The 20,076-nt window shown below is 36.6% G+C and overlaps 1 protein-coding gene across 1 annotated transcript in view; it reads right to left on the bottom strand.

Moving 5' to 3' along the window:
* Positions 1–20,076, bottom strand: part of FOXP2 (forkhead box P2) — a 254,646-nt gene that overhangs the window by 131,238 nt on the left and 103,332 nt on the right. The gene's annotated exons all lie outside the window — the stretch shown is intronic.

Raw genomic sequence — 20,076 nt, 5'->3', positions numbered from 1 at the left:
AATCTGTCAACAAAATTGTCTCTCTCTAATCTTCTATTATGAATGGAAAATGAAGTTAGAGCTTTCTAAAGATGTTATTTATTTCCTGAAAAATGAATGAAAGCATGGCACAGTAATGAACGGGAGCAATCAACAAAACTGATCTGTGTATTTATATGCTGTTGACCTCTGAAGAGGTAAACACTGACTGGCTGAATTCTTAGTTCACTATTTCACTCAGAATTTTACTTTTATAAGTGTTTTCATTCTATTAGAAGGAAAAAATACTAAAGAAATTAATTGTAGCTTACATTTCTATTACATTTTCATGCACATTATTTAGTAATTCTCACCATATAAGAGAAAACAGAGAGTCAGAGGAGTTGACATGATTTGTCCAAGTTCTCACAACACTGTAACAGTGTTATGGTCCAGGCATCCTGACCCCAGCTCTATATTCCTTCCCATAACTCATGGAGGTTGATTTGAACGAATAATAGCTATTATGATAAATAAATTGTAGCAAACATTATTATTATTATTTTTTTTTCCAGTACGCGGGCCCCTCACTGTTGTGGCCTCTCCCATTGCGGAGCACAGGCTCCAGACGCGCAGGCTCAGCGGCCATAGATCACAGGGCCCAGCCGCCCCGCGGCATGTGGGATCCTCCCGGACCGGGGCACGAACCCGTGTCCCCTGCATCGGCAGGCGGACTCTCAACCACTGCGCCACCAGGGAAGCCTGCAAACATTTTTACTAATGAAATACTTTAAAGTTTTTTTTTATTTCACAGTATCTGAAGTATTTCAACTCATGGCTTCAAGTGTACTAGAAAACACTGTTTCGGAAGTGACTATAATAACAGAATTGTTTTCTATTTCGATAAATAGATTGCAAATTCTTACTAAGAACCAAGACTAGTTACTCTAAGAGTATACAGATAATTTTTATTACTATATAATTTAGGCAATAAAGCCAAGTTATAGTGATTGTGAGAGAAGCAATTTCCACAGTTGTGACCTCTACATAATTATATTTCTAAATATTCCTTATTTTATTTTTCTTCATTAGAAACCTTACATATACAATTGAGCACACAGAAAAGTACTCTAAATAGATAAGCTGGCATGTCATGGGGGGGCATGTAGAACATAATGGGATGAAAACTGTATCTGTGTGTGATGAATATGCACATTGTATAATATTCTAACAACAAATTTCACTTTTTCTCTGAGTTATCAGAATATTTTAACTTCAGTAAATGAGTCATAAATTTCCAAATTTTAAAATAATCTTGTTTCTTTTTGTCTGTGCTATTAAGGCGAAAACTAACTCGTTATCAAAGTTAAAAGCTTTCTGACATGTAATAAAGAAGGCTGATTTTTCTGTAAATAAAAGCTGCTATAAAGGTATACACTTTTGCTAAAAGCAAAGCATTAGTATAATAAATTTTTAGAGCTAGAGACGAGTCAAATCCCCTCAGTTGACAGAAGCGGAAAATGAGGCTCCACTGCCCTGCCTTCCCCAGAGTCATACAGTACTGAGTGCTGGAGTCGGTCCTGGAACCCAGAGTCCCCCATATAGCAGAGTCTGGCCTCTTACCTCTACAGCAAAGCATGAACTGAGCAACAACAGGTCATTTACAAACAGACTCGTGCTTTTCCATGGTCCTAAACGAAGCTGTACGCTAACGACTGGATGCAAATGATTCTTATGTTTAAAAAGAAACTACAAAATATAAAACTGCATTCATTTCTAGACTGGCATGATGATGTCATGTGGATGCACACACAAATGCTGGTAAGCATGTAGATAAGTGTTAATAATATCACTGGGAGGTTGGAATTTGGGTGAATTTGAGTCCTTCATATTCTTCTGTGTTTCTGAATTATTTTTGTAAGCACACATTGCTTTAATAATCACTCAAAATGAGGCTATTTGCAAACTGAAAACAGGACTTACAACGGTGGCTATAAATGTTTTTCATCAAACATGTTAACTCTTAAAAACCTTCACTGACATGAGGATTTGGCACATAAGTACTCTGATTAGTCTTATTAAAACAGAATTTATATTCTTCCCTTAGTCTCAGTAATGCAAAAAAATAAATGCCTACTACCCTCGGCATGATAATTTCTTTTGAATGTGAAGAAATTATTAAAATAATTTTTTCTTCCTTTTCTTCTTTTCAATCTGGGTAAACTCCCTTTGTGATCGGCTCTCCCATTTTCCCTTTAACCATCTCTATCATACTACTTGTTATCCTTAGACTCGTTTCCATGCTTCAGTATCCCTTAGACTCTGGAACTCAGTCCTAAACAAATTTTAAAGAACCACAAACAAAGCCTCAGGAGGCACAAAAAATGAAGAAAACCCTACCCTGCTCAGTTTATAAGTGATGGCTGATTCACTAAACACTTAGAGGGGGAAAGAAAAAGGCAATTTATTCCATAAAAAGCCATAACTGTCAAGGAGGGTTTTTATTTTTAACCTTAAACCACTGAGTTTTGTTTAAAATGGCTTAGAAGAACGGTTATTATCTTGAATTTTTTATCTAGCCAGATTGCCAACTCTCCGAGGATAGGAACATCTTTGAATCCCCTATGGTACCTGATGTCTGCTTAGCAAAGTATCTAATACACTGAGGGCACTTAGTCATGTTTCTCTGATGGATTGATTGACTGAGGATGTAAATTCTAATACATGGAAGTACTGTAAACCAGTTTCAAAATCTTACTGCTATCTTGTTTTTAGCTTGTAGCTTTTCCACTGGAGCATGGTAATTATTTGTTTCATATGAAATTGTATAAAGTAGACTTTTCCATTTATTTCTACATTACTCCTGAACTCTCTTTTTATTAAATAAATATCTCCTTGAATAGAATAGCAAGCAAAAAGGTCGGGGGACGGGGAATAAAATATATTAACTAACCTGTGCTCTAGTCCAGCAGTGCTGGAAATTCTTGAATGGAATGCCAGATGCCATAACTGCATCGATTGCTTAAGTACTCCTTTCTGATGTAGTTCTTAAGAAGTAGTCCTCACTCTCAATTAGTCCCAGAACAGATGTTTCTTTTAAAGCAATTTGTATTTGGTATGACACTGTTAATCAATGCTATTTTGACCCTTTAGTGATGGCAAGTTACATCTTAGCACTGAATAACCCATTTAACAGTCCTTCATCAGAAACTTGATATCTCATGCACACTGCTTCCAACAAGTTCTGGTGTCCTCAAAGACTCAGGAATCACGAACCAGAGAGTACTGAGTCTTTTTTACTTTATGTATATGCGTCTCTGTATTTCATAGATAGATTTCAATGTTCTAGTGTTTAAAGAAGGGGTTGCAAAGTGGGGCCTGAAAGCCAGAATATGAGAGGAAGAGAGGGGGAAAGGAAAAGAGAAAGAGAGAAGGGGAGATGGAGAGAGGGGGAGACACAGAGATTTAGAGAGGGAGAGAAATGAATACTTCTTCAGAGGGTAAATGAGCTGTGAAGTACAATCTATTTCCTCCTCCTACCTTGCACCTAGTCCACCATATACCTGCCTGAACTGACAAGGCATTAGAGTCTCATCTTCCTTGTCTAATGATATGCAAAATGCCTATTGCAAATGAATATTAGAAATAAAATTAAAAGAAACCACATACAGGTAGAGCTGATAAAAAAATAGCTAAACATCTTTAAACATTCACAATTTTACTACAGAGAACAAAAATAACAGGATTATTTGGCTTACTTTCTTTGCTTCTTAAATTTATGATGTATTTCTCTGAAGCAAAGTTCATTATACTATTTCTTTTGTTTGCAAGATAAAATCCGATTGCACTAATTCCATAAATCACACACTTTAAGAAGAGGATGGACTCTACTTCATTTTAATTTCATTCTGGATAATTACCAGAAAGCATGCAGGACCTATTAGAGAAGGTGAGATTATTAAAAATCATTATGCATTTACAGTATCTCAGATGCAAACCAATGATTAATTCTTATTCTCATGGAGCCCTGGATGAAGTGACGACAAACACAAGAATAATCCTGGTTTGGTTGGGCAGAATCACACACAGCACAGGGACCTCCCATTCTTACTCCCCAGAATGGTGAGCCTTCCACCAGACAGGCAGCCTTCACAGAATGAGGAATGTCTGCCTGTTCGTTCCTCCTGCCTGTCCTGAAGTTGAGAATTCCTGAAGAAATGATTCATTCATTTCAAACATAAAGGATGGTGGAAAAAAAATGTTCTGGTAACAAGACACATCTGACATTCTGCCCTGGCTCCTTGGGAAAGTTACTGAACGCTTCTGGCTCTCTGATCCTCACAGGTAAAACAGGAATAGTACTGACCAATTCTGGGGTTTCCATGGAGATAAAATGACCAATCATGGGCAAGGTACCTGGCACTTGGAACACAGCAGGAACTCATGTGGGTCCGTAGGGATGGAGGTGAGGGAGAGCAAGAAGGGTTTCCTTGGTAGTACCTATTTTTCTAGTGTAGTTTCTTACAATACAGATTACTGCAGGAAATATAGAAAAAGTATGGAATACAACTCTTATCTTCACTATAGCTGGAAGGAAAGTGAGAACTTTCTTAAAGTTTCCAGCAATATGTAATAGCCAAGTGAAAAAAAAATTTTCTGACCTTAACTTGTTTAAATTTTACCTTCTATGACTATTTTTTTCACTATCCTTCAAAAACACTTGCTTCTGTACTTGCAAAATATGCATATGCTTCATTTATTTAAACTTTCCAGTGTTTGTTCCACTGCCTCTGTATGTTCAGCTGGGGTACCTCACCAGTGCTGCCAAGCTTCGGTAGCAATTTCCTGGAGGGAAAGAATTACCTCTGCTTAGTTTACTTTGTATTGTGCTTTACCCAGTACTCAAAATATATGGAGTCTTTAATAACATTTTAGTTATAATTAAAAATATTAAAACTTAGAATAAAGTCGTATAACTAACTGACCTTTAATCACATTAATGCCCAGATTTATGTCTTTCTAAATTTTCCTAGAAGAAATTTTACCAAAAAACAAAATTTCTTGTCACTAAAGTATCTCAAGTCATAAAATCTCTTTTCTTGGGGTTTCCTACACAGCAGAGAAGCTTCCTTACTGCAATCTATTGAAAGTCAGCCCTCAACACAAGGGTTTTTTTTTTAATTTAAACAAAATCTCTTTTCACAGATTTCTTAGGCCCCATGAGGTACTAACAGCTATGTTAAACTGTTGCCGGCAGACACTGTTAAGATGCCTATCTCAAAATTCATCCTTCTCTTCTTCTCTACCAAAAGAACCCAAACTTTGTTCAATTTGACGAAAGGCCTGGTTGAATATAATCAGCTTCACAGACTCAGATGAAGCAATGAGTGTTCACGTGATACTGTTCAGGCCAATGAAATGGAAGGAGAAGCTATTCTGTGGGGCTTCTGGGAAAACTTGTTATTTAGCTGACTTGCATTTATTTGTATTTTGCCTTCCCCTTCTTTCTACCTGGAGCATGAACATGATACCTGGAGAAGGAGCAGCCCTCTTGTGACCATGAAGACAGAGGCTATACAGGGGCAGAACAAGAGGCTGAAAGAAACATTGGTCTTTTGCGTCATCCTTGAGCAGCTGTACCAGCCAAGTCTGGACTTTCTGTCTATGGAGTTCATGTTTCACAGGAAAAATAAATCTATATTCCTGAACAGAGCAGCTGATAAACTCCATAGTAAATTTAGACAGTGTTTTAGTCGAAATATCCAAAATCCCCATGGCTAAAGCAATAGATATAATTAACTCATAAAAACTATATACCAATAAATCATGTAGAACGTATAGTTCCCTGATATTATTTGAGAAATCCTCATATATCATCTGTGTCCTGTACATTTCCAATATCATTTTATTGAGTAGATTTCTTACTTCCAGTACCCTAGTAAAAGTATCATTGATATTTAGTGGGGTTAGAAGCATGACTAGTACAGAATTATATGAAGCAGTATATCTTGTTCAAAAGAAACAGACTAAATAAGGAGTAAAGGGCTTATTGAAAGCAAAATATTTATATGTATACACAATTCAAAAACCAGAAGACAGAATCAGGAAAGAAAACATTTAGGTAAAGATAAAAGGAGAAAGAGTTCATTGTTATTGTTAAATAAGTATATTACATATTATCTACCCGGGAAAGGGAATCAACTGGAGTATTATTCATAAACAGACTGCCTAACTAGAGAATAGACAAGATGTGTTAGTAATGTGAGAGCAGGGTGGGCCTGAATCTGGTCTTCTAATGATATTCATATGATATGATATGATATGATATATTCATATTCATATGATATGATAATGATATTCATATCTGCTTACAAGTTTCTTTCTATGAAGTACAGAGAAGCTGATAAATATCATACCTTCATACTTGTCTCATCAGGTTGAAAGAAGTGGTACCTTGAGCTTACTCTGACAAAGAAACAGCAATTCAATTTGCCTAGTTCAATTCAATTCTGCAAAGATTTATTTAGCATCTACCATGTGCCAAGCATTACGTTAGAAATAAAATATAATCTCTGACCTCAAAGGGCTTGAGTCTGAGACTGAGCTAGAGAAGTAGTCAAATAACTTTAATAAAATATGGTATAATCTACCTTTGTAACTAATACATGTAGAATAATAAAAAAGTATGGTACAGGTTCTGAAAATATATGTAAGTGAGGGATTATTTCTCTGTGAAGAGTCAGAAGACTCAAGGGAATAGGATCTTGAGGTGTGTGTAAAGGTTTGGCAACCAGATAAGACGGTGTGGGGCTGATATTCTAAACAGATGGAGAAACAGGAAGAAAGGCAAATAGGTGTCCAACTTCAACTAGTTCATGATGCCATGCAGAGTGCCTAGTATATAAGAAGTGAACTACAAACATTTGTGAATGAATGAATAAATGAATAAACAGCATGTTCAGTAAGCAGTGAGGATTAAATCATGGTTATAAAGTAACAGGTGTATGATAATTTATAGCCTTTTGTGCCATGCTGAGAGGTTGAAAAACAGAGTGATTTTCACATTAGGGCAGAGGAATATGGCCCAATCAAAGTAAAAGGGTTTACAGCTGGAGACTGTAGAACAGAATTCAGAAAAAGTTAACAAAAACAAGTGTGGGGAGAGAGAAATAATTTCAGTCTGAGACAAATTGATCTGGGTTGAGATGCCCCAGTAGGCAACTGAAAAAAACACACCTCGAGCCTAGGAGAAAGGGGGAATTTGATAGGGCTATAGACTAGCACTTGTCTATGGACTCCACGCATTTATGCAAAATGTACCATGGGGCTTCTCTGGTGGCGCAGTGGTTGAGAACCTGCTTGCCTATGCAGGGGACATGGGTTCGAGCCCTGGTCCGGGAAGATCCCACATGCCGCGGAGCAACTAAGCCCGTGTGCCACAACTGCTGAGCCCACGTGCCTGGAGCCCGTGCTCCGCAACAAGAGAAGCCACCACAATGAGAAGCCCGCGCACCGCAAGGAGGAGTAGCCCCCGCTCGCCACAACTAGAGAAAAGCCTGCGTGCAACAACAAAGACCCAGTGCGGCCAAAACAAACAAACAAACAAACAAAAAAACCCACAACATACTATGTACCAGACACTGGAAATGTGAAAATGTGAAGATGAATGAGATAGTTCTGGCCTTCAAGGAACTTATAGTAAATATGATTCAGTGTGATACATGCAAGAACAGAAGTATACCTAAGACACAGAAATAATACATAGATAGGAATAATTAATTCTACACTGTGTGTGTGTGTGGCAGGTGAGGGTTTCAAAGGGGGCTTCATAGAGTACCTGACAGTGATGATTTAAAAGCTTCACAGAAGTTTTCCAGATGGAAAGGCAGAGAAGGGCATATTGACAAAAGAGAAGGGCAAGGTCACCTGTATGGAGACATGAAGCAATTTTGGAGGAACCATAAGTACTTTGACACTGCTGCTCATATAATTTGTAAAAACTGGGTTGTGGACAATGAGATCAGCATGCAGGACCACTACACGGGACAGCTATCCTTGAACACAATGAGTTTTTTTTCCTTAAGGTTTCTAATTCCTAAAGGAAGGCCAATTGGGCATAGCAGACATATACTGAGGACTTTAGAACGCAGATATTATTTTTTAAAAAGTCAAAGATAAGATCTTATAATTTTACATGAGAACTAAGGATAGTAAAAATAAAATTCTCACAATGTTGTTGGAAATGCCCCTGGAAAGAATGAACAGAGAGAGGTAGCTCAAGAAACCCGCCCAGGGACCTTTTTAGTTAGCTCAGATTTAAAGACATATATAAGAAAACAAACAAACAAAACAAAACACAGGACTGAGATTAAAAGACTGCTGAGTCTGGAAGGAAACTGAGATATCACTAGTTTACAGCCATTTAATTGTGTAGGTTGGAAAACTGAGTCCCTGAGACGAAACATGACAGTATATTAATAAGAATTCAGACGCAGTACTTTTTATTACAGGGAACCACTTTCCTGTTGCAGAAGCGTTGCAGGGTTCCTACATACTATAGACCAGCTGCATTAGAATCTCCTGGGAGAGTTTAAAATATTTTGATTTTCTAAGATCCCATCCCCTCAAATTTTAACTCGATATTCTTGGATGAACCCAATATTCTCCATTTTTAAAAGATTTTCAAGTCATTTTTTAGATTTGAAAACTACCGTTAGCCTAAGTGAACTCTAAGACTATGTAGGGGAGTGGCGATGGTCATTGATTAAGGGAAATAAATTCTCCTGGAATAAAAGAAAACGTTTGAACGATGCCCACGTTTTTGAGAAACGAGAACTCTAAACGTATTTTAATCACTAACGGATATGTTTTAAATGTCTAGGGGTTTCCCTGGTGGCTCAGTGGTTAAGAATCCACCTGCCAATAAAGGGGACACAGCTTCGATCTCTGGCCCAGGAAGATCCCACATGCCACAGAGCAATTAAGCCCATGCGCCACAACTACTGAAGCTCACGTGCCTAGAGCCCACGCTCTGCAACAGGAGAAGCCACGGCAATGAGAAGCCTGCGCACCGGAATGAAGAGTAGCCCCCGCTCGCCGCAACTAGAGAAAGCCTGTGCACAGCAACAAAGGCCCAACAGAGCCAAAAGAATAATAATAATAAATAAATAAATTTATAAAACAAAAATGTCTATCACATGCTTGGTTCTATGGGAAGAAGGTGGAATAGAGAGAATGATTTTCTCTTTTGAGGTTTTTTGTTTGTTTTTACAAGGATATCTTATTGAAGAATTTACTCCAGTTTTTCTGTGAGACAACAAATTTTCCTCACGTCAGCACATCATAATGTTCAACGTGTTCCTTGGTTTGTCACTTGAGAATGTGCAGTAGCACCAGCAGTAGAAGATATCAAAGTGGCAGCTTTTACAGCAATGCAAGTGTTAGCATTAGAAGCGTTAAGAATTTATATGCTGTGCAAAGGAACTGTCTGTTTGTTTTGTGTTATCAAGATGCTTAACTACTAGGTCCTGCAGGTTTTATGCATATGATGATAGAACTATAAAAATCGGCATGATCAAACAAATCCTTTCTTTTTAAATAACCACCAAATACTTTTAGCCAAGCTGGATGTGGTTCAAGACCTTCAACTGTGAACTGAATCTAAACAGAGGCTCCCTAATTTGAGGGATAAAATACCAAGCTCAGAATGTCGGGGCCAAACCAGTCGACAGTCAATGGTTACTAAAATAAGGCCTCTACTCATTACTGAACTTCTATGGGGGTCTCTTCATACCCAAGACACAGCCTTCCCCCATGCCTTTCAAAAACGTCCCAGGCAACTTTTACTGTGAAGGAGTAGCCCAGATTATCTACTGATGTTATTGGATATTTACAAGTAAGAAGGATGAAAATATTAACATTAATCTTGAGTGCCTCTCTCAATTCTTCAAATAAGATATCAGCAGAGAAAGTACGGGGAACTTGTTTGTTCACTTTAGATTCTCCTCATTGATGCTAGATTGCAAGATCCTAAAATTCACAGATGTTGAGGATTGGTCTGATTATTTTCCAATTACCCCAAAGTTCCAAGACATTACACCTGTGGAATTTGTCAAGCCGTGAAACTAAATCAAGCATGCTGGGGGGGCTGATCTAGTCTTTAGAATGCTGACTCCCACACACACAACCTAACTCCTCCACCCCTGTGGATCCTTCCATCATAAATATAGCTTTGCTGTTCTCTACCTGTTCTCACTGATGTAGAAAAACCTGTGATGTGGAAAAAACTGTTTCATTAAAAAAAAAAAACTGACATTAATCAAGAGGTAAATTTTACTGAAAGTTGGCAAGTTAACTTGTGTCACACTCTGCACGTGACGATGGTGATTTGATTCAGAGTAAGGACAGTCTTTGGAAGAAAGACTGCACAGACCTCTCGTGTTCTTGAACTGGAAATTTCTTGAATTTGAGGGTTCATGAAGATCTCAGGCTGCATACCCTGTGAATGTCAAGGGTCTACTATAATCCTCATGAGGTTTCATCCTCACCTAATCAGAAAACATAATTTTCATCGTAAAATATCTACTACACTATAGCAATTTATTAACCTTTATTAAGTGCCTTTGGGAAAAATAACTTAGTGACCAACCATAATTTAACTTAAAAATCATATTAGATTCTTATAATGAGCTTATATGCTTTTCATAGTAAGGTACAGTGACAAATAGTTTTGAAAGAACAATTCATTACACTTTTGTTTGATCATTTCAAATGCCGTGCTTCCAAATTCACTGTTATTAAAATTATCATGCACACCCTAAGATCTGTTTAGGAAAACTGCCATTTAATACAACCATCCCAAGCAATTCTAGTTTGAATTTCTTAATAAGTTTTCTGGGAAGTCTGGCAAAAGGATTTAAGGAAGGAAGGATAAAACCATTCTGATGGCTGACTTTGAAAGAGCCACCTATACGTGTCATCAGTAACAGGAGATTTCTCGCACTACATGAAATGCTCCAGGTCCTCCTAAGTATCTGAGATATTCAAGGGTAAAGCTGCTTGCATACTAAAACTACAATTTAAAATAGCATAAAAGAAACTATTCTTGGGGCAAGATCAGAACTAAAATATTGGATACTGGATTTTAAGAAGTCACATAGTTTTACTATTTTGTTAGTAAAATGATCTGCTAGAATACCTTTTAGGTTCAAGATAGAATTAAATAATTAAGGCACTTAAAGTTATTCTTTTCTCAGTATGGGGCCTGAAGGGACAGAGATTAAGTTAAATGGAAAAGATTACATGATGAGAGGAAAGAACGGAATGGCAAAGGAAGAAAAACTACAGTGGAAAAGGTGAAGGTGGTAGAGAAATTTTAAGAAAACCAAGTAGAAATGGAGAATGCAGGATTATAGATATGAATAGAATCCACAGGGGAAACACAATGAATCTTAAATGTAAGTGAATTTCAAAATAATTTCACTTTTTGTTTTTAATCATGTACTGACACTGTTCTTCACTTTGTCATTCAATTTAGCTTGTACAACACCTCCAAACATCTTAAGGTAAAATTCACAGCCTAAGTCTTAAATCCTATGGAGAGCTCCCCTAACAATATTAATGTTCTATTTCTTTCTTCCTCTTACTTTAGTTAAGGAAGAGAAGTCAAGGGAATATATACTTAAAATCCTAATGGACTACAGGAAGAGGCAAGTGCTTGGGTAGCTAAGAAAAGAGAAAATGTGACCTCCTAGAAAGCAGTTTTCTCCCAGATTTAATTTGTGGGAACTCAGTACTATATATGCAATATACATTTGCTTATATGATTGGAAACACAGCAATCAGGGAAGTAAAAGTACATTTATTATCTACCTTCTATTTAACATTTATATTAAAGTAAGTTTTTTTCCATTCATTACTGATAATATTAGTATTGGAAATCTTGAGTTATTAGCAAATGATAAAAAAAAGAGGAGGGTTAGAAATTATCAGTGTTGCAGTTCAACAGTGCATGTATGAAAATGCTCATCCTCATGGTCACTGTTTGATGTGGTTGACAAGCTCTGTGTTGTAAAAACTCTCCCTTTCCTTGACCTTATTGAATAGAGTAAAAGCTAATTTGATTCTTCTTTTCCCCTCTTTAATTTCTTCTGCTTCTTTTTCCTCTTGCTTTAAAAATTGTCGATGTTAGTGAGCTCCTCTTTAGATTATCTTTCTCAGAAATCTCCTCCACTTTCGTGGATTCATCCATCACTTCTGGATTATTTCACAAATATTTGTCTCTAACTCTGACCTCTCTGTCAAACTCTAATTTTCTAAAAGCTTGCTAATTCCATTTACTTTCATGCCATCACCTCAAACTCAACATTTCTAAGCTCAATTCATGAAATGCCAGCCTCAAAAATTTTTTAAAGATTACCTTATTCCAGATCTCTCACAACTCCCTTCCCCCAAAGCATCCTCCAGATGCACCACTGTTGACTAGATCTCCACAATACACTGCTTTCATTGTGTCACTTCCTCATCAAAAACCTTTAACAACCTCTGCTGCCTAAATCATAAAGTACAGACTCATTAGCTTGACATTTCAGGCTGTATACAATTGGCTATGTATACTTCTAGCCCTCCAGTACATTCGTTATTTCTTTAGTGCGACATCTCTATGCTGGTCAAAACAAACTACTTACTCTTGCCTAACCAGACCTCACCACTTCCCATCTCTACATCTTTGATGACATCTTTTGAAAATGTCTCCATCAAAAATTGTCCTTTACTTTCTCTATCTACCAAATTCCCTTTCTTTAAGCCTAACATAAATGCTACCTCTCCACAAAGCCTTCCCTGATCACTTGAACCTGAATTAATAATTTTCTTTTTAAAATGCATATAGCGTCAACATCACTAATCATCAGGAAAATGAAAATCAAAACCACAATGAGGGGCTTCCATGGTGGCGCAGTGGTTGAGGGTCCGCCTGCCGATGCAGGGGACCCGGGTTCCTGCCCGGGTCTGGGAAGATCCCACATGCCGCGGAGCGGCTGGGCCCGTGAGCCATGGCCGCTGAGCCTGCGTGTCCGGAGCCTGTGCTCTGCAACGGGAGAGGCCACAACAGTGAGAGGCCCGCGTACCGCAAAAAAAAAAAAAAACCACAATGAGATATCATCTTACACTTGTCAGAATGGTTATCAAGAAGACAAGAAATAGTAAGTGTTGGTGAGGATGTGGAGAAAAGGCAATCCTCATACACTGTCAGTGGGAATGTAAATCGGGGCACCCACTATGAACAGGATGGAGGCTCCTCAAAAAATTAAAAATAGAGGGCTTCCCTGGTGGTGCAGTGGTTGAGAGTCCTCCTGCCGATGCAGGGGGCGCGGGTTTTTGCCCCGGTCCGGGAGGATCCCGCGTGGCGTGGAGCGGCTGGGCCCGTGAGCCGTGGCCGCTGGGCCTGCGCGTCCGGAGCCTGTGCTCCGCAACGGGAGAGGCCGCAGCGGTGGGAGGCCCGCGTACCGAAAAAAAAATAAAAATAAAATAAAATTAAAAACAGAACTACCACACAATTCAGCAATTCCATTCCTGGGTATTTATCCAAAAGAAAAAAGAAAAAAAGAAAACATGAATTCAAAAGGTTATATGCACCACAATGTTCATAGCAGCATTATTTATAATAGCCAAGCTATGGAAACAACCTAAATGTCCATTGATAGATGAACAGATCAAGAAGATGTGATTATATTAGCCATAAAGAGAATGAAATTTTGCCATGTGTGACAACATGGATGGACCTGGAGGGTATTACACTTAGTGAAATAAGTCAGAAGAGAAAGACAAGTACTGTATATTTTCACTTACATGTGAAATCTAAAAAACAAAACAGATAAATATAACACAACAGCCTCACAGGTACAGAGAACAAACTAGTGGTTACCAGAGGGAAGAGGGGTAGGACAAAGGCTAAAAGAGGTGACTGGGATTAAGAGGTACAAACCACCAGTTATAAAATAAGTAAGTTACAGGCATGTAATGCACAGCACAGAGAACATTGTCGATACTTTATAAAATAACTTTGTATGGTGTGTAATCTCTAAAAAAAATCAAATTACTATGTTGCACATCTGAAACTAATACAATATTGTAAGTCAACTATACTCAGTAAAATAAGGTAAAATACTTATAGCACTTTCTGCTTTTCTGATTCCCATAGCACATCCACTGTGCCCTGATATTTGTGTGCAAGTATTACTATCTCCTCAACCAAATCATAAGTCCCTGAGGATATTACACATAAATACTCAGTTTTCACTGAATGAATGAAGCTTTTCCCCCCTCCAACTTCCTCACACTCTCCACTCAACACAATCTCCCCCCCATTCATTGTTCCAGCAGGTATTTACTGAACTCTATTATTCACCAGGCACTGTGGTAGGCACTGGAAGATGAGTAGGACATGCATGATCCCTGCTGTCGTAGAGCTCACAGTCTAGCAGGGAAGACAAACATTATAAGTTTATATGTGGCATGGTGTGGAGGCCTATAACAGGCCTATAACAGGGGGACATACTCTAGTAGTACCTAAAACACTCACTGTTGCTTTCTCATAAATTAGGCACACTTCATATCAGAGTGAATAGTGAATTGTGACAATTATGACCAAGTAGAAGGTAACATATTATAGAATATTTATCATAGCCTTGGATTAATTATAAATTTCCTGGAGCTGAGCGTAACAGAAATTATTTATTAATTTATTATAAGTGCAAGGATTCATGCTAGTCACTTTATATAGCACTCTTTTTAGTCTTCACAACAATCTGGCAAGGTGGGTATCCTTATTCCTATTTTAGAGGTAAGGAAACAGGCTTCAAGAGATCAAGTTACTCTACCCAAGGTTCTACTAATTGAGGGCAAAGATAGGCTTCAGACCCCAAAACATATGTTCTTTGTCCTCCATGCCATGAGTGGATTGTTCACAAGTTTTCCACGCAGCACACTTAGCAGCGATGGACTGGATGTCCCAGAGCCTCCTCCACAGGGCGTCAGCCCTGTGCATCTGGCTGCAGGTGGCAACATCATAATATTTTAAGAATGATTTTATTCTGTAACATTCCTACAAGACTGTCTATTTCACGCTGCCTTTTAAGAAATGTTCTTTACTGGAATGGGAAAATGAGGACCACACAAGGCATAGTCTGTCCTTTTTAGTAGTTTTTAAATTAAGCTCTTTTTAAAATTTATGATATAAAAATATAATACTGCTTATTTTTCTGATATACAGAAAATACAGATAGCAAAAAACAACTTCTAAAAATTCTTTCTGGGCTTCCCTGGTGGCGCAGTGGTTGAGAGTCCGCCTGCCGATGCAGGGGACACGGGTTCGTGCCCCGGTCTGGGAGGATCCCACGTGCCGCGGAGTGGCTGGGCCCGTGAGCCATGGCCGCTGAGCCTGCACGTCCGGAGCCTGTGCTCCGCAAAGGGAGAGGCCACAGCAGTGAGAGGTCCGCGTACCGCAAAAAAAAAAAAAAAAAAAAAAATTCTTTCTAAGTTTTCTGCATCACAGTAGATTGCCCTACTCAAACCCATATTGCAGATTTCTTGCTTATGTTGTTTCAGTATTTGGAACAAAATGTGTTTTAGTTTCTCTCTAATTCTTATAACTAGAAATCAAATATTAATGTTGAAAAGGAAATATTCAATTTCATTCTTTACCACTGCATGAATGGACATTAATAATTTCCTAAAACACATTTATCAGTGTCCAATTCTATTACCCACAGAGTTAGTATTTTAACCCAGGATAAATATTTCATTATTTATACACTCTGTACTTTATTTTTGATTATTTTCCCTGGAACATGAAATTTTAGAAATGCTGATTAGTTTACTGCAGAATTTCTTGTTTTGTTGGACGATGCTAAATTTAACAATTTGGAGTGAAGTAGAGGATGGTAGAAATTTGTTAAATTGTATTATATCACAACATATTTTAATGTAGTTTATTAAATAAATACATGGTAAAATAACTCCTTGTGTAGCTTAGATTTTCCCTAAAAGCAATTTATAAAATTATTTCAAGGCATTAAACAAAACTTCCTTAGATGTTATATAAAATGATACTTGCACCATGGTTTTCAAACATATGGGATTTGATATTTTGATTCCAAAGCATTATTTTTGGCTATGGTATGTTAATAAAGTGCTTTGTAACTGAAAACAAATGAATAGGCAAACATAATCCTTAATGCATAAGCTAACATCCAAGATACAGCTTTTCCTGAAACATTACGATGCCTATCACTTAGTTCAAAAAAAAAAAGTGAAATAAATTTTTAACCACAGAATATTATATTTTGCCCATCAGGTATCCCAATGTTTTTATTTTAAAGATGTTGAGTGACTTCCTCAAGCTTATATAACTAGTTTGTGGCAGAGTCAGAATAAGACCCCTAGGTTTAATTAATTCACTTTTGCTTTTTACTATTCCATTCTCGAACTATTTAAAACAGAATTATGAAAAAAATAATTAATTACCTATTGGAAAAGAGAACCTTATATAAGATATTAACCTACAACGAAGGAAGTGATTACAACGCTATATACTAATATTCATCTAAGATAGCAAAGCAATGGCATTTACCTTAAATTTACGTCTCTGCTCTGCACAGCTGTTGAAGAACCACAAGTCTGTCTCATGGCTGTAAATGTAACAAGAACAATAATGCGACCAATTTTCATACCTAAACTAAATTAAGTAGATTTGTCATAGGCTAGAAAATTGATAATGTATTTTACAAAAAGTTTTAAAATTACAGATTATGGAAGTGTGCATGTATGTGTATGCAAATGTATTTGTGTGTGTGTGTGTGTACATATGTGTGTGTGAACTTACTCTTTTTAATAATCTGGAAATTAGTTTCATGAAATTGAAAGCATTACATATTCTCTTTGGCTAACTTTTCTCATTACTGAACGCTATGGGTATATCAAGTCTAGAAGTGCCAGGAGTAGATACAGATAAATAAGACAAACTAAAATGAGAGGCTGTCTTCAGCTGTTATTATTAGTTATGTTTTTCTGGGATACATAGTAAGAACGTAAAGAAGGAACATCTAGTAACGCTTAGTTTAATATCAGCTCCCATTTGCATCACAATCTTTATATATTATTCATCAATGTCATTAATCAATGTACCTACTGATTGGACCTATTCAATTAGTGCTTCATGTAATGAACAGAATATGTAAACAAGTTTCAAAGATATATTCAGATATCTATACATGAAAGTGAAATCACTACTACAATCGGTACTCAAGCTTGTCAGATGTGATTTTCTTCTTTCCATTTTGCACTAGATATGCTACTATCTAAGCTGTCTGTAGTACAAGAACCTGAAAAAGTGTAAATGAAAAATACCTGAAAAGATAAATACTAGTCTGCTAGAAATATTCTCTCTACCATGTCACACCTCAAATCTGGCCACCACTTTTAAACATTTAGAAGAAATTCAGTTGAATATAACAAAGCAACCGAATATTGTTCTTGTGACTTGAGCCATTAAAACAGATTTTTAAGAAAATCTGTATTTTCTTTCAAATGTTATAAAATAGTTCTCCATCAAAACTATATTTTAAAATGAAAACCACATAGTATCTCTTTTGGTCTTCTAAAAATATGTTATGCATGATAAAGTACAAGCCACCATGATCTATTAACACCAAATACTTTGCCTTGCAACTATAGCTTTTGAAACATTTTCAATTATCTTGTTTTAATTCTAAAAGAAAGTCTACACCAACTCTATTATGAAAGGTTGGTTAAACTCTTAGGTAACTGGAAAAAGAAGTCGGCTGTGAGAGAATCATAGAAGTTAAGTGTTACTTTCATATTAAATGGTTAAAATTTTTAACAAAGATATTCTACCCTTTTCTTTAACATAAGTGGCAAATAGTGCAACTCATGTTAAATAGTATTCGCAGATGCAAAGACAAGCATTACCTAATATCCCCCTTTGACAACATGTGTAAGCTAGTATAAAATGCTATCAGGTTGTTATTAGATTTTCAATACGATCCCAGCATGTTTCCAGTTGCTAAGCTTATCAAGTACTATGAAACACTAAGACTGTAGACTCATATTAATTGCAGTGTATATTTTGGTGAACAAATAAGTCTTCATTCATTATTTTGAAATTCTTATTCATAAAAACCAACCAACTTTTCATTCCTATGACATTTTGGCATTAGATCCCACTAAAATTACAAAGTAATAATAAAATGCTACAGTTTTATAATATGTACAATGGATATGTATTCATAATAATATGAGTCACAAAACACTAAATATAAGTGACACATGGAAGTTTGTGGTAATGGTTAGCCACTGAAATTGTTAAAAGGTATTTATAGTACTATTAATCACCCTTTGGTGATAAAATAACAAAATTGAGGAGTTCTGCTCAAACTTTTATATAACAACATTTGGTACGTGAGCAACAATTTCTTATTTTAGAGTCATTAATAGTTCCACATTATATGTGTGTGTGTTTTCCAAGAAAAATTATGTATATTTTAGTTGAACGAAGTATCACATTTTTGCCTTCCAATACAACAAAAAAGGAAAGTAGAAAAGCTAAAGCCCAGCCATTCTTTCCAGAGATACCCTGGTAACCAGCAATAAAGAAACTTCTACTGGACTTAGCTTTGGAGAGGAACAACTTATTATTTCGTCTATTTTGTCATGAGATATGATAAAAATAGAATTAGGACAATATACAGTGTTTTTCAGATATTTGAAACAATAAACTCTTTCCTACCTTTGGCTTATGCTGCCAGCATCTAAATCTCCTTTGCTATACCAACAAGAAAGCAAAATTCCCAGCCTGAAGCCATAGTGAGGATAAACATTTCATTTGCTATCTGTGACTTCTATGTAAATTTCTCTCTGTCATGTAAATGTATGGAGAGGCTCTCATGGAATCAGATAATTCAATGGAAATACTCCAACCACCGTTATCACTTGTTATTACTTGGGCAGGGATATGACAGTGAGGAAAGTTTGTCACTACAGAATTACTGACTAGTTAAAACAAAGAATGTGAAATTTATTTTAAAAGAGAAAAAAATTAAAATGAATCTTAAACTTAGGCTGATTCAATATAACTTTCATTTGCAATCATGGCAGACATCGGTACGTCACATCCCCTATCCCCAGGACCCCTTCTTCCCATCCACCCCACAAAAATGGGTTTGTTCCCAAGAATATATATTCTCATCTCATATTTGCCTAGGGACTATGCATTTAATTCAGTTTTTAGGTAATGAGTAGCTTCTGGATTGTGTAGATCAGTAGCCAATAATTCTGTTACACAAACTAAGTTTCAGTAGGGCACCATGTAAGACTTAGTTGCTAGCATCTGAGAGTACACCTGAAAATGAAAACAGAAACCTAGACCACAAAAATTTTTTTTCAAGATTGTTTTGTTAAAATAAAGCAATAAGAAAGATGCTGACTTTTTTAAAAAAACTAAGCTTGTCTTATTAGACGTGCACATAACACATGATTCAAAAAGGAAGCATTGCTTATCTTTCAACAGAACTGATAAACATTTTGAATAATGTTTTATACAATTCCAGATTCTACCTTCCAAACATTTAAAAAGTACCCTATAAAAATGTTTCTTTCCCCTGATGTCCTATATATTTTGGTTAAAGCTATATAAAACAATGGTTGTATTACGTAACAAAAAGTTACTTTAAAAGACATACATACTATCAGTTTCACAGGACAAACATAGTGAATAAGGACAACAAACTCCAGAATGTGTTTTTATAACTGTAGCAACAGCAATAACTCCTTGGCAAACTCAAACAGTTTTTTTGGCAACCCTGGAGGTTTTCTGCATTTGTCACTTGGATACAACTGCAAAAGGGTTGTCTAAGACTGCTTTGTTTCTTCCCTACCATTTTACTATAACTTTGCTTTTAAGGAAGACATTTCACATTTTAACCTGTTTGTGAATAAAATTTCATTAAAATCCCACAAGGGAGTTTTATACAAAATTCCTAATGCCTATGTATACCAAATGTCCCTACATAACTTGTCCAAAAAGTGACCTTGTAAACTTTT

This window comes from Monodon monoceros, unplaced genomic scaffold, assembly GCF_005190385.1.
Source record: "Monodon monoceros isolate NGI ecotype Baffin Bay Population unplaced genomic scaffold, NGI_Narwhal_1 Super_Scaffold_2, whole genome shotgun sequence".
Taxonomy (NCBI): Eukaryota; Metazoa; Chordata; class Mammalia; order Artiodactyla; family Monodontidae; genus Monodon; species Monodon monoceros.
Note: the sequence above shows the minus strand (reverse complement) of the source record. Positions and strands in the feature narration are given on the sequence as shown.